Raw genomic sequence first — 13,944 nt, forward strand, 5'->3', positions numbered from 1 at the left:
GATAAGAAGCTTCCAGGACAAACAAAACTGAAAGAATTTGCAAACACCAAACCAGCTCTACAGGAAATATTGAAAGGGGTCCTCTAAGCAAAGAGAGAGCCTAAAAGTAGTAGATCAGAAAGGAACAGAGACAATATACAATAACAGTGACCTTACAGGCAATACAATGGCACTAAATTCATATCTCTCAATAGTTACCCTGAATGTTAATGGGCTAAATGCCCCAATCAAAAGACACAGGGTATCAGAATGGATAAAAAAACAAAACCCATCTATATGTTGCCTACAAGAAAGTCATTTTAGACCTGAAGACACCTCCAGATTTAAAGTGAGGGGGTGGAAAAGAATTTACCATGCTAACGGACATCAGAAGAAAGCAGGGGTGGCAATCCTTATATCAGATCAATTAGATTTTAAGCCAAAGACTCTAATAAGAGAAGAGGAAGGACACTATATCATACTCAAAGGGTCTGTCCAACAAGAAGATCTAACAATTTTAAATATCTATGCCCCTAACATGGGAGCAGCCAACTATATAAACCAATTAATAACAAAATCAAAGAAACACATCAACAATAATACAATAATCGTAGGGGACTTTAACACTCTCCTCACTGAAATGGACAGATCATCCAAGCAAAAGATCAACAAGGAAATCAAGGCCTTAAATGACACACTGGACCAGACGGACATCACAAATATATTCAGAACATTTCATCCCAAAGCAACAGAATACACATTCTTCTCTAGTGCACATGGAACATTCTCCAGAATAGATCACATCCTGGGTCCTAAATCAGGTCTCAACCGGTATCAAAGGATTGGGATCATTCCCTGCATATTTTCAGACCACAATGCTCTGAAGCTAGAACTCAATCAAAAGAGGAAATTTGGAAAGAACCCAAATACATGGAGACTAAACAGCATCCTTCTAAAGAATGAATGGGTCAACCAGGAAATGAAAGTAGAATTGAAAAAATTCATGGAAACAAATGATAATGAAAACACAACGGTTCAAAATCTATGGGACACAACAAAGACAGTCCTGAGAGGAAAATATATAGCGGTACAAGCCTTTCTCAAGAAACAAGAAAGGCCTCAGGTACACAACCTAACCCTACACCTAAAGGAGCTGGAGAAAGAACAAGAAAGAAACCCTAAACCCAGCAGGAGAAGAGAAATCATAAAGATCAGAGCAGAAATCAATGAAATAGAAACCAAAAAAACAGTAGAACAAATCAACGAAACTAGGAGCTGGTTCTTTGAAAGAATTAACAAGATTGATAAACCCCTGGCCAGACTTATGAAAAAGAAAAGAAAAAGGACCCAAATAAATAAAATCATGAATGAAAGAGGAGAGATCACAACTAACACCAAAGAAATACAACAATTATAAGAACATAACATGAGCAACTCTACGCCAACAAATTTGACAGTCTGGAAGAAATGGATGTATTCCTAGAGACTACCACAACTGAGCCAGGAAGAAAAAAAAACCTGAACAGACCCATAACCAGTAAGGAGATTGAAACAGTCATCAAAAATCTCCAAACAAACAAAAGTCCAAGGCCAGACGGCTTCCCAGGGGAATTCTACAAAACATTTAAAGAAGAACTAATTCCTATTCTCCTGAAACTGTTCCAAAAAATAGAAGTGGAAGGAAAACTTCCAAACTCATTTTATGAGGCCAGCATCACCTTGATCCCAAAACCAGACAAGGATCCCATCTAAAAAGAGAATTACAGACCAATATCCGTGATGAACACAGATGTGAAAATTCTCACCAAAATACTAGCCAATAGGACTCAACAGTACATTAAAAGGAATATTCACCATGACCAAGTGGGATTTATTCCAGGGCTGCAAGTTTGGTTCAACATCCCCAAATCAATCAATGTGATACAACACATTAATAAAAGAAAGAACAAGAACCATATGATACTCTCAATAGATGCTGAAAAATCATTTGACAAAGTACAGCATCCCTTCCTGATCAAAACTCTTCAAAGTGTAGGGATAGAGGGCACATACCTCAATATTATCAAAGCCATCTATGAAAAACCCACCACAAATATCATTCTCAATGGAGAAAAACTGAAAGCTTTTCTGCTAAGGACAGGAGCAGGGATGTCCATGATCACCACTGCTATTCAACATAGTACTAGAAGTCCTAGCCTCAGCAATCAGACAACAAAAGGAAATTAAAGGCATCCAAATCGGCAAAGAAGAAGTCAAACTATCTCTCTTCGCAGATGATATGATACTATATGTGGAAAACCCAAAAGACTCCACTCCAAAACTGCTAGAACTTGTACAGTAAAGTGTCAGGATGTAAAATCAATGCACAGAAATCAGTTGCACTTCTCTACACCAACAACAAGACAGAAGAAAGAGAAATTAAGGAGTCAATCCCATTTACAATTGCACTCAAAACTATAAGATACCTAGGAATAAACCTAACCAAACAGGCTAAGAATCTATACTCAGAAAACTATAAAGTACTCATGAAAGAAATTGAGAAAGACACAAAGAAATGGAAAAATATTCCATGCTCCTGGATTGGAAAAACAAATATTGTGAAAATGTCTATGCTACCTAAAGCAATCTACACATTTAATGCAATTCCCATCAAAATACTATCCATTTTTTTCAAAGAAATGGAACAAATAATCCTAAAATTTATATGGAACCAGAAAAGACCTCAAATAGCCAAAGGAATATTGAAAAAGAAAGCCAAAGTTGGTGGCATCACAATTCCGGACTTCAAGCTCTATTACAAAGCTGTCATCATCAAGACAGCATGGTACTGGCACAAAAACAGACACATAGATCAATGGAACAGAATAGAGAGCCCAGAAATAGACCCTCAACTCTATGGTCAACTAATCTTTGACAAAGCAGGAAAGAATGTCCAATGGAAAAAAGACAGCCTATTCAATAAATGGTGTTGGGAAAATTGGACAGCCACATGCAGAAAAATGAAATTGGATCATTTCCTTACACCACACACGAAAATAGACTGAAAATGGATGAAGGACCTCAATGTGAGAAAGGAATCCATCAAAATCCTTGAGGAGAACACAGGCAGCAACCTCTTCGACCTCAGCCGCAGCAACTTCTTCCTAGGAACATCGCCAAAGACAAGGGAAGCAAGGGCAAAAATGAACTATTGGGATTTCATCAAGATCAAAGCTTTTGCACAGCAAAGGAAGCAGTTAACAAAACCAAAAGACAACTGACAGAATGGGAGAAGATATTTGCAAACGACATATTAGATAAAGGCCTAGTGTCCAAAATCTATAAAGAACTTAGCAAACTCAATACCCAAAGAACAAATAATCCAATCAAGAAATGGGCAGAGGACATGAACAGACATTTCTGCAATGAAGACATCCAGATGACCAACAGACACATGAAAAAATGCTCCACATCACTCGGCATCAGGGAAATACAAATCAAAACCACAATGAGATACCACCTCACACCAGTCAGAATGGCTAAAATTAACAAGGCAGGAAATGACAGATGCTGGCGAGGATGTGGGGAAAGGGGAACCCTCCTACACTGTTGGTGGAAATGCAAGCTGGTGCAACCACTCTGGAAAACAGCATGGAGGTTCCTCAAAATGTTGAAAATAGAACTACCCTATGACCCAGCAATTGCACTACTGGGTATTTACCCTAAGGATACAAACGTAGTGATCCGAAGGGGCACGTGCACCCGAATGTTTATAGCAGCAATGTCTACAATAGCCAAACTATGGAAAGAACCTAGATGTCCATCAACAGATGAATGGATAAAGAAGAAGTGGTATATATACACAATGGAATAGTATGCAGCCATCAAAAGAAATGAAATCTTGCCATTTGCGACGATGTGGACGGAACTAGAGGGTATCATGCTTAGCGAAATAAGTCAATCAGAGAAAGACAACTATCATATGCTCTCCCTGATATGAGGAAGTGGAGATGCAACATGGGGGGGCTAAGGGGGTAGGAGAAGAATAAATGAAACAAGATGGGATTGGGAGGGAGACAAAGCATAAGTGACTCTTAATCTCACAAAACAAACTGAGGGTTGCTGGGGGGAGGGGGGTTGGGAGAGGGGGGTGGGGTTATGGACATTAGGGAGGGTATGTGCTATGGTGAGTGCTGTGAAGTGTGTTAACCTGGCGATTCACAGACCTGTACCCCTGGGGATAAAAATACATTATATGTTTATTTTAAAAATAAATTAATTTTAAAATTTTAAAAATAAAAAAAATTAAAAAAAAAAAAAAAAGAAAGCAACCAAAATCTCCAGGAGCCAAAGCAAAGTGAAATCAGGATGACAGAGAGATAAGCACACAGTGAAACCATCATCTTACCCAAAGCCAAATGTCACTAACTGTGGCAAAGAGCTTTCATTTTGATGACTTGCCTATAAAGACAGAAGACAGGACCCATACTACATGGGGAATCAGAAATACCCCACATAAAACAACATCTTGCAGAATATTATACCTCAGTATAAGGCAAACTAGAAAAGAAAATGTCCCCCATGTAAGTAGAAAGCACAAATGTCCCTGTCTCAACATGGACAATGGGCAAGAGAGGGGGGGAAAAAAACACACCTCCCCTAAAAATCTTTCCATAATCCAACCTTAATATAAGATTGGGGCCTAAATTTATACTTCCTTGGGAAGGGTTGTGGCCATATCTGATCCCCTACAGGCTGACCTTCTGGAAAAGGGATTGTTTCCCTAACATTTTGAAGGCTCTTGGACACAGTGTCTGATGCAATTTTGATACTCATGGAACAAAAGCACTATCGTGGTCTTCCAATTAGGTTGGGGCAGTTATAAGTAGTATTGGCTAGGCTCCTATTGGATTCACTGAATCCATGGACTTATCTAATAATATAAAATTGATATATTTGGCAGTTGGCACAATCCCCACATTGGTTCTTCTGTTCATAATGTGAGAGCTACCATGGTGGGGAAGACCAAGTGAAATAGCCCCTCTGACATAGCCCCCTCTGCTCTTCATCAAGAGGTTACAACAGCAACAATATCGTATTCAGGGGAAATGGCATAAATTACTGGAAAGAATTACCAATTAAAGGAAAGAGGGGTCATCTCCATTATACTCACATCTAATTCATGAATCTGATCCTGCCAAACCAAGAAAGATATTGGAGGATAATTGTGGATTAAGTTCAAATGGAACCAGGTCATAGCCCTAAAGATAGCTGTGATAGATGTGGCACCTGTACCAAAGATTAACATGCTTTGGTTACATGGCATGCAACCATTGATTTGAAGGATATTTTCTTTTCCATACTTATAAGAAATGACAACCAGAGCAGTTTGTATCCACCCAAGATGACAACAGTATGCATTTGTGGGCTTAGCCTCCCTTAAACTTCTCCCTCCCTTAAACCTATGGACTAAGTGTTCTAAGGCTCATAGAGACTTCAAGTGGCTAGACATCCTGAAGAGCATCACATTGGTCCATGTATCAATGACACTAAGTTAATAGGATCGAATCAGCAAGAAGTGGTACAATATATGTGCTCGAGACAATGTGAAATAAACCCTGTTCAGGAATCTACCCATCAGTGAAGTTTTTAGTGGTCTGAGCCATGGTAGAATATCCCGTTCAAGGGAAAGAACAAATTATTGCATCCTACACAAGCCTGGTAAACCTATTCAGGTTCTGGGGGGTAAATATTCCCCATTTGGGAAACCTCTCCAACCCATTTACTGAGTGACACAAAAGGCTACCAGCTTTAATGGGGCTCAGAGCAAAAAATGTCTCTGCAGCAGATTAGGCCTGCTACTTGGGCCATACGATCTGGAGATCTGAGATATATGTAATGGGAAAAGATGTCCAGTGAAGTTTATGTAATTTCCAGCAAGTGAATCACAATACGGACTCTAGAGTTCTAGAATAAGTAAGCAGTAAAGAATTATACACTATCCAAAAAACTCCTGCTCCTCGAAATGTGGTAAGTACATAAAATGGAATATTATTTGGTCTTAAAAAGGAAAGGAATTCTGACATATGCTGCAACACAGATGATGCTTGAGCACATTATGCTAAGGGAAATAAGACAGACACTAAAGGACAGATATTACATGATTCTACTTTCATGAGGTAGTCACAGAGACAGATAGTAGAATGGTGGTTGCCAGGGTCAGGGAGAGGGGAGAACGGGGAGTTACTCTTCAGTGAGCACAGAGTTTCAGTTCTGCAGGATGAAAAGTATATGGAGATGGATGGTGGTGATGGTTGCCCAACAATAAGAATGTACTTATTACCACTGAATTGTATAGTCAAAAATGGTTAAGATGGTTAACTTTATGGTTTGTGTATTTTACTGCAACAAAAAAAAGATGGGAGGAAAATTGCTGTTGGTAGTATTCTCTGGGGCAGGCGAAAATTGAATACATGATAAATGAAGCAGCAAGCGACTCTGCAGCCAGAATAGCCTGCCATAAACTGGGTTCTATGAAACTCAGAGTCTTTAGAAAGGGTGGGCCCAACAGCAATCCCTTGTAAGATGTCAGCAGATCTAGGATGAGGCATGAACAGGTCCAGAGGGGCAGGTAATGACATAAGCAAGTGGCCATTCCATGCCATCCACCACCAGTTTCTCTCCATAAGCTAATACCTGAACCACATGGGTGGATCCTCTGAGATAGAAGCATGTGAATAGACATATTGAAGTGAGTATGAAATATAATGACTTTCATATTTTATGTTAATGTCCATCACAGAAAAGACAGTAAAAGATCCAATAGACAAATGGCTCAGCCTTCCTCTATCATCAATTATTCCAGTGCTGTCCAAATAAGTATGTGAACTGAAAGGGAATGATGGCAGGTGTGAGGGTCACACATGGGCTCAACAGAACGTATTTTCTCTCGCACTGACTAATGCTGCTACTGAATGTCCAATATGCCAACCACAGGAACCAATGGTCCTATTATGGCACAATTCCTCAAGGAGACCAACCAGCTACTTCATAGCAGGTTAATTATGCTAGACATCTTCTATTCCAAAAGCTGTGGCTATTCATCTTGACCAAAGCAACACACATTCCAAGTACAAGTTTGCTTGTCCTGTCCTCAATGTCTCAGCCTAAAGCATGCTTATAGGGCTTACAGAGCATTTGATCCACCAATACAAGATCCCTCATTATGTCATATTGAACCAAAAGACCTACTTAACAGCAAAGGTGGTCCACCAGTGTCTCATGTCCATGGGGTCTACTGGTTCTACTACATTCACTATCACTAAGAAACTGGCAGTGTGACAGAGTAGTTAAATGATACTTTCAAGGCACAACCAGTGTGCCAGCTGAGAAATAACATCATGCAAGAATGAGTCTCTGTCCGCTAGAATGTGGCACATATCCTAAGTCAATGACCATTATGTAGTACTGTGTTTCCAGTAGATAAAATCAATAGGTCTGGAGTGAACATAGAAGTGGCCCCATACACCATCACTTCCAGTGATTTACTTGGAGAAACTGTACTTCTGTCTCTGAAATTCTAGGTTCTGTGTTTCTAGACATTCTGGTTCCTAAGAAGGGGAACACTCCACCAGGAGATGAAAGTATCCCATTAAGCTTTAAGGTATGAACACCAACTTTAGGATCCTCATGCTAAAAGACTAGCAAACCAGGAGATGGGTCACCATCCTAGCAGGTAACTGACCTTGATCAGGAAGAGACAGGGCTGCTATTATATAGTGGGGTAAGGAAGAACATGCAGGGTACCCAGATGACCAGTGGGTGCTTCTTCGTCTTTCCCTGACCAGTTTTGATGGTAAGTGGACAAGAGCAGCAACAATCTGCAAAGGGCAAACTCCACTAGAGGCTCAGACTCTACAGAGTTGATTCCTCCTGGGTTACCCCATCAGGTAAGCCACTGAGGCCAGGAGAGGTGCTGGCTGAGACTGGGAGAAATCAAGAATGGAAAGCAAGGGAGGGGAAAAATGAGTATCAACTGCAGTCTTAAGACAGCTGGAGCACCAGGTTCATCTGACTAATTTTACTCTTGTAATTACATTTCTCCAGGAAAAAAAAAAAAAAAAAATGAGGAGAATCCTGAAGGAGTGAATGGATATGCAGCAAGTGCATCTCAGAGGACAAGGGGCATTCTATGGTGGATGCTGTGAGACCATCCAGAGTCCCCCTTTATGACTGAGGCACTCACTGTATGGTGGCATGGCTGATGCCTACTTAGGACTTACTGTTGAGTCCCTCCCCAGAAACGGCCATTAGTTGAAGGAAGCTACCTGGCCCAAGTAACTGCTCCTCCTTGGGGACAATCTATATCCATTGACTGGTCACTGAAGGGGCACAACTTAAAAGACTGCTGGTCTTGAATCCAAACATATTCCTTTGAGATAGTATCATTAAATTAAAGTCTACAGAAGTACATTCATTCACTTGGCAAATATTTATTAAGCATAAACTGCATATCTGAACTATTCCAGGAGCTTGGCATACATCAGTGAACTAAACACACAATTTCTGTCCTCATGGGGTTTATCTTCTAGTGGGAGGAGACACAAGTGAACAATCCACATAAGACAGTGAGTTATATGGTATAAAGGAGAAAAAAGAACAAGGTAAAAGAGATAGGGAGTACAGGGAAATGGAGAAGAGTTAATTTTAAATAGCCCTGACCAGGCAGACTTCCCTGAAGTGATGCTGAGCCATCTTGAAGGAGATGAGGGAGGGAACGTGTGATTATCTGGGAGGAAACTGTAGCAGGCAGAAGAGAGGGATCAGCTAGTCTCAGACCTGGTGTATTCAGGAAACAGCCAGCAGGGCATGCAGCCACAGGCAGTGACAGGGACTGCAGTAGGAGAGAAGGGCAAGAAGTAAACAGATAGGGGATAGAGGGGACCACCTTGTAAGCCATTGTGTGAGGGTCTTGACTTATGCTAAGGAAGTGGAGAGCCAGTGAAAGACCAGATCAGAGGACTAACATGATCACTTCCACTTTTACAGGATTTTTCATTCTGCTTTGCTGAGAAGAGATGCATGGGCTAAGGTTGAAGCATAGACACCTGGAGACAAACAAAGAAGCTCAGGTAGTCGTTCCAGTAAGACACAATAGTGGCTTAACAGGGTAGCAGTGGAGGTGATGAGGAGATTCTGGATATATTTTAGACATAGAGCCAACCTGATTCTTTGATATATTGACCAGGGGTATGACAGAAAGAGTCATGGATGACTCCAAGGAGCTTCGTGTAAGTAACTAAAAAGATGGAGTTGTGGGATGGGAGTAGGAGGAGGGGTCTCAAAAGTTTTGGACATATTCAGTCTGAGACATCTAATAGACTCAGAAGCAGACCTTGCTGGTGCTCCACTGAGAAGCTGGAAGTGCTTGGGAGTTTGTGTCCCCACCCCCAAAGCCACCTTGGACAATGGTTGATGAGTGCAAAAATATAATAGCCCAACTCCCATTTCTTCCACTGGAACAAACTTCAAGCTATAACTCACACTCCAAAGCATGTTTGTAGGGACCAAGCTAAACCCACCTTCCCCAGAAATTTGCCTGGAACTGTCCCTTGCTTGGTTTCCTCACCTGCTCTGCCCCTATCCTGCTTCTTCCATTGCCTTACTAGTTTCTCCTAAAAGTGACCCCTTATAGATCATATTCACAAACCCTCATCTAAGGTCTGCTTCTGAGGAACAAGACCTAAAATGACATCCAAGCAGAGATAGACATATGAAGGAGACAGATGGATATATGAATCTGTATGTCATCAGAGGGCTTTCAGCCAGAGAAATAAATTTGGATGTCAACTACATATAAATGTACTTAAAGTCATGACCGTGAGAGTGACTTGGTGTTATTCTTCCATCATAGAGATGCTCTCATCTTGAAAGTAATTCAGGGAATCAAAAGTCTGATTCCTTTTTAAATATTATTAAATTGCAATTATAATTTTATTATAACAAAGTGTCAGAAGATGATACTTGTTAAAGCTGGGTTGTGAATGTATACAGGATCATTATATTATTCTTTTTATTTGTGTGCATGTTTGAAAATTCGCACAATGAAAATCATACAAGCAATATATAGATATATTCTCCTTTAGAAAAAAGAAATAATCAAGGGAATTCAGGAAGGTGGTTAAAAGGTATAAACTTTTAGATATAAGATAAATAAGTACTAAGGATAAAACATACAACATGATGACATGGCTACTGCTGCTATTAGGTATATGGGAAAGTTGTCAACAGAGTAAATCCTAAGAGTTTACATCAAAAGGAAAAAAAAATTTTGCCATTTCTTTTTATTGTATCTGTGTAAGATGATGGATGCTAACTAAACTTACTAAGGTAATTATTTCACAGTGTCTGTAACCCAAACCATTATGCTGCACACCTTAAACTCACATAGTGATGTGTGTCAATTTTATCTCAATAAAACTGGTATAAAATAATTATGTAGTGAAAAACCAGAGATAATACAAATTTCTGTCAACAATAAATAGATATGGGGGCACCTGGGTGGCTTAATCATTAAGCATCTGCCTTCAGCTCAGATCATGATCCCAGGGTCCTAGGATCAAGCCCCACATCAAGCTCCCTGCTCTACAGGAAGCCTATTTCTCCCACTCCCCTTGCTTGTGTTCCTGCTCTTGCTCTCGCTCTTTCTGTCAAATAAATAAAATCTTTTTAAAAAATAGATATGAAAAAATATAAATAAATAAATAAATAAATAATAGATATGTAAATTGTGGTTTACTGACACAGCAATGATAATGATGAACTACCTGTAACAAAATGAGTGAATAAATCTTATAAACATAATATTGCAAGAAATGTACACAAAAAAAATATATACCATTTATGTAAAACTTGAAACAGGTAAAAACTAAACCATGCCGTAGATAAGAGCATGTTACCCTTGGGACGATATTGACTGAAGGGTACATCAAGGAGATTTTTGTAATGCTAGTGATGGTCTTTTCCTGGATCTGGTGCTGGTTACATGTGAGTCCACTTATCCAGTCTTTACACTGCGTTGTAAACATGCTGAGATTTTAGCCTGCCACAATCTCATGGATGCCAGTGGAAGACATAAGACTCCCAGGTCAGAGACAAAGGACTTTATTACTCCCAGAAATTATGAGCTTCGTGTTTGCATGAGTTCCTTTTGACTCCTAAGTGCCACGGGGGTGGCATGGGGTTGAGCACAGGTGGATGCAACACACACACTTGGTTTGCAACAGACCTGAGTGACCTTAGGCTTAGGAAATCTCAGTCTTTTAAAGGGGCTATAAGCAAACTGCTCGAACTTTTTCCCAGAGGGAGGCATTATCCTTACTACATTGGCCAGCAGACAAACCTATCCTTGTCTCAGAAAGAGACCATCCCTGTCTTCCAAAACTGTTTGCTGTACAGACATCCTTGAACAGATAGTCTGGAAAAAAAGCTGTTGGTGTCTATACCCACAAGACATGAAGTATAAATACAAGACCCATGGAAAATTCCCTTCTAATAATATTACAAATAAAAATGTACACTTAAAAAGATCATGGCTTTCTGCTCCTCCCTGTTCAGTAGATAGCTGCATCTTCTGGTGCAGTGTCAGCTGTGTCCCAAAACACGATGGTGAAGGTCAGAGTAAATGGATTTGGCCTTATTGGGCACATGGTTACCAGGTCTGCCTACCATTCTGGCAGAGTGGATATTGTCACCATGAATGACCTCTTCATAGACCTCAACTACATGGTCTACATATTCTAGTATGATTCCAACCACAGCAAATTCCATAGCACAATCAAGACTGAGAAAAGGAAAATTGTCATCAGTGGAAAGCCTATCTCCATCTTTCAGGAGTGAGATCCCTGCATCAAAAGGGGTGATGCTGGTGCTGAGTATGTTGTGGAGTCCACTGGGGTCTTTACCACCATGGAGAACACTGGGGCTCACTTGAAGGGTGGAGCCAAGGTCATCATATCTGCCCATTCTGCTGATGCCCCCATGTTTGTGATGAACATGAACCATGAAAAGTATGACAGCTCCTTCAAGATTATCAGCAATGCCTCCTGCACCACCAATAGCTTGGCCCCTCTGACCAAGGTCATCTATGACAACCTCAGCATCACAGAGGGACTCATGGCCACAGTCCATGGAATCACTGCTACCCAGAAGACCATAGAAAGCCCCTCTGGGAAACTGGAAACTGTGGTGTGGTGGCTGAGCAGCTGCCCCAAACATCATCCCTACTACTTGGCACTGCCAAGGTTTTAGGTAAAGTCATCCCTGAGCTGAATGGAAAGCTCACCGTCATGGCCTTCTGAGTCCCCACCCTCAATGTGTCAGTCGTGGATCTGACCTGTTACCTGGAGAAAGCTGCCAAATATGACAACATCAAGAAGGTGGTGAAGCAGGCAACAGAGGGCCCCTCAAGGGCATGCAGAGCTACACTGAAGACCAGATTGTCTCCTGTGACTTTAACAGTGACACCTACTCTTCCTCCTTCAATGCTGGGCTGACATGCTCACAATGACCACCTTGTCAACCTAATTTCCTGGTATGACAATGAATTTAGTTATAGCAACCAGAAGGTGGACATTATGGTCCACATGGCCTCCAAGATGTAAGAAAACCCCCTGGACCATCAGCCCCAGTAAGAGCAAGAAGAAGAGAGAGATCCTCAGCTGCAGGGGAATACTTGCCTCAACTCATCCCCCAACACACTGAGAATCTCCTGACCTCCACAGTTTCCATCTCAGACCCCTTGAAGAAAGGAAGGGGCTTGGGAACCCCTGTCTTATCATGTACCATCAATAAAGTATACTGTATCTCCCCCAAAAAATCATTTAAGTAAATCATTACAGACGAGGCTAAAGATTAAGTTTCTTTGACCATTTCCCTTTTCCAAGTCAAGAAGTGATCAATGTTGGGTGCATTCTTTTCTAGACCACTAGCTACACAATTATAAGTATCTACATATGTATACCTATGTATGCCTATATGTACCAATATCCATATATATAGTATATGTAAAGTTTCGTGGGTGAGGTAAACACAACACCAGACAAGGTGGGCACAAGGCAAGATTTATTAAAGGCACTCTCTGGCAAAGTTTCAGGGCTCAGGAGAAGGGGAGCCAGGAAAGTCACGCCGGGAGGAGGTGGGTACCCTTGGGCGAGATTCTGGGACTCTGGAAAGCAGAGTTGGAGAAGACGTGCTGGGAGGGAGGCGATGGGGTCTTTTATCGGGCCAACGCAGGACATGGGCTCACATTCATATATGGTAGGGTATTTGGTGATCAGAGGGTATGGGGTGGGGGAGTCCTGATACTTCTGTTTCCTGCATAGGTATTGGGTTACCTATGGAGACGTGACCTGGACATACATCCTTTTGGCAGGAGAGTCAAGGGTTGAAGAAAGAGGGCGAAGGGGCTGGAAGATGGCAGCCCCAAAGGTCATTTCTGTTGTTCCTCCTGCACTCCCGGAGCCACCAACCCAACAGTATATATAGAGAGAGAGACAGGGAGAAAGAGAGAGAGAGAGATAGATAGATAGATACAGATATAGAGAGAGAAACAGAAAAGAGAGATTTAGAGTACAGTATAGAATGACTTAAATATATGACATTATATTCTACATGTCATTCTGTAACTTACTATTTTCATTGAACAATGTCTTCAGGGATGCCTGGGTGGCTCAGTCGGTTAAGTGGCTGCCTTTGACTCAGGTCATGATCCCAGCGTCCTGGAATCGAGTCCCACATTGGGCTCCTTGCTCGGCTGGAAGCCTGCTTCTCCCTCTGCCTCTGCCTACCACTCTGTCTGCCTGTGCTCTCTCTCTCTCTCTCTCTCTGACAAATAAATAAATAAAATCTTTAAAACAAACAAACAAACAAACAAAAATCTTCACATTTCTTCCCTTTTCTCTTTCCTTGTCACTACCTACACACAGA

The 13,944-nt window shown here is 41.1% G+C and overlaps 1 pseudogene; it reads left to right on the forward strand.

Annotated features, from left to right (window-relative positions):
• Positions 1–11,563: 11,563 nt before the first annotated feature.
• On the forward strand, positions 11,564–12,620 carry LOC111141901 (annotated as a pseudogene).
• Positions 12,621–13,944: the final 1,324 nt, after the last annotated feature.

The sequence above is a fragment of the Enhydra lutris genome, unplaced genomic scaffold (assembly GCF_002288905.1).
Source record: "Enhydra lutris kenyoni isolate GAN:26980312 unplaced genomic scaffold, ASM228890v2 scaffoldscaffold6, whole genome shotgun sequence".
NCBI lineage: Eukaryota > Metazoa > Chordata > Mammalia > Carnivora > Mustelidae > Enhydra > Enhydra lutris.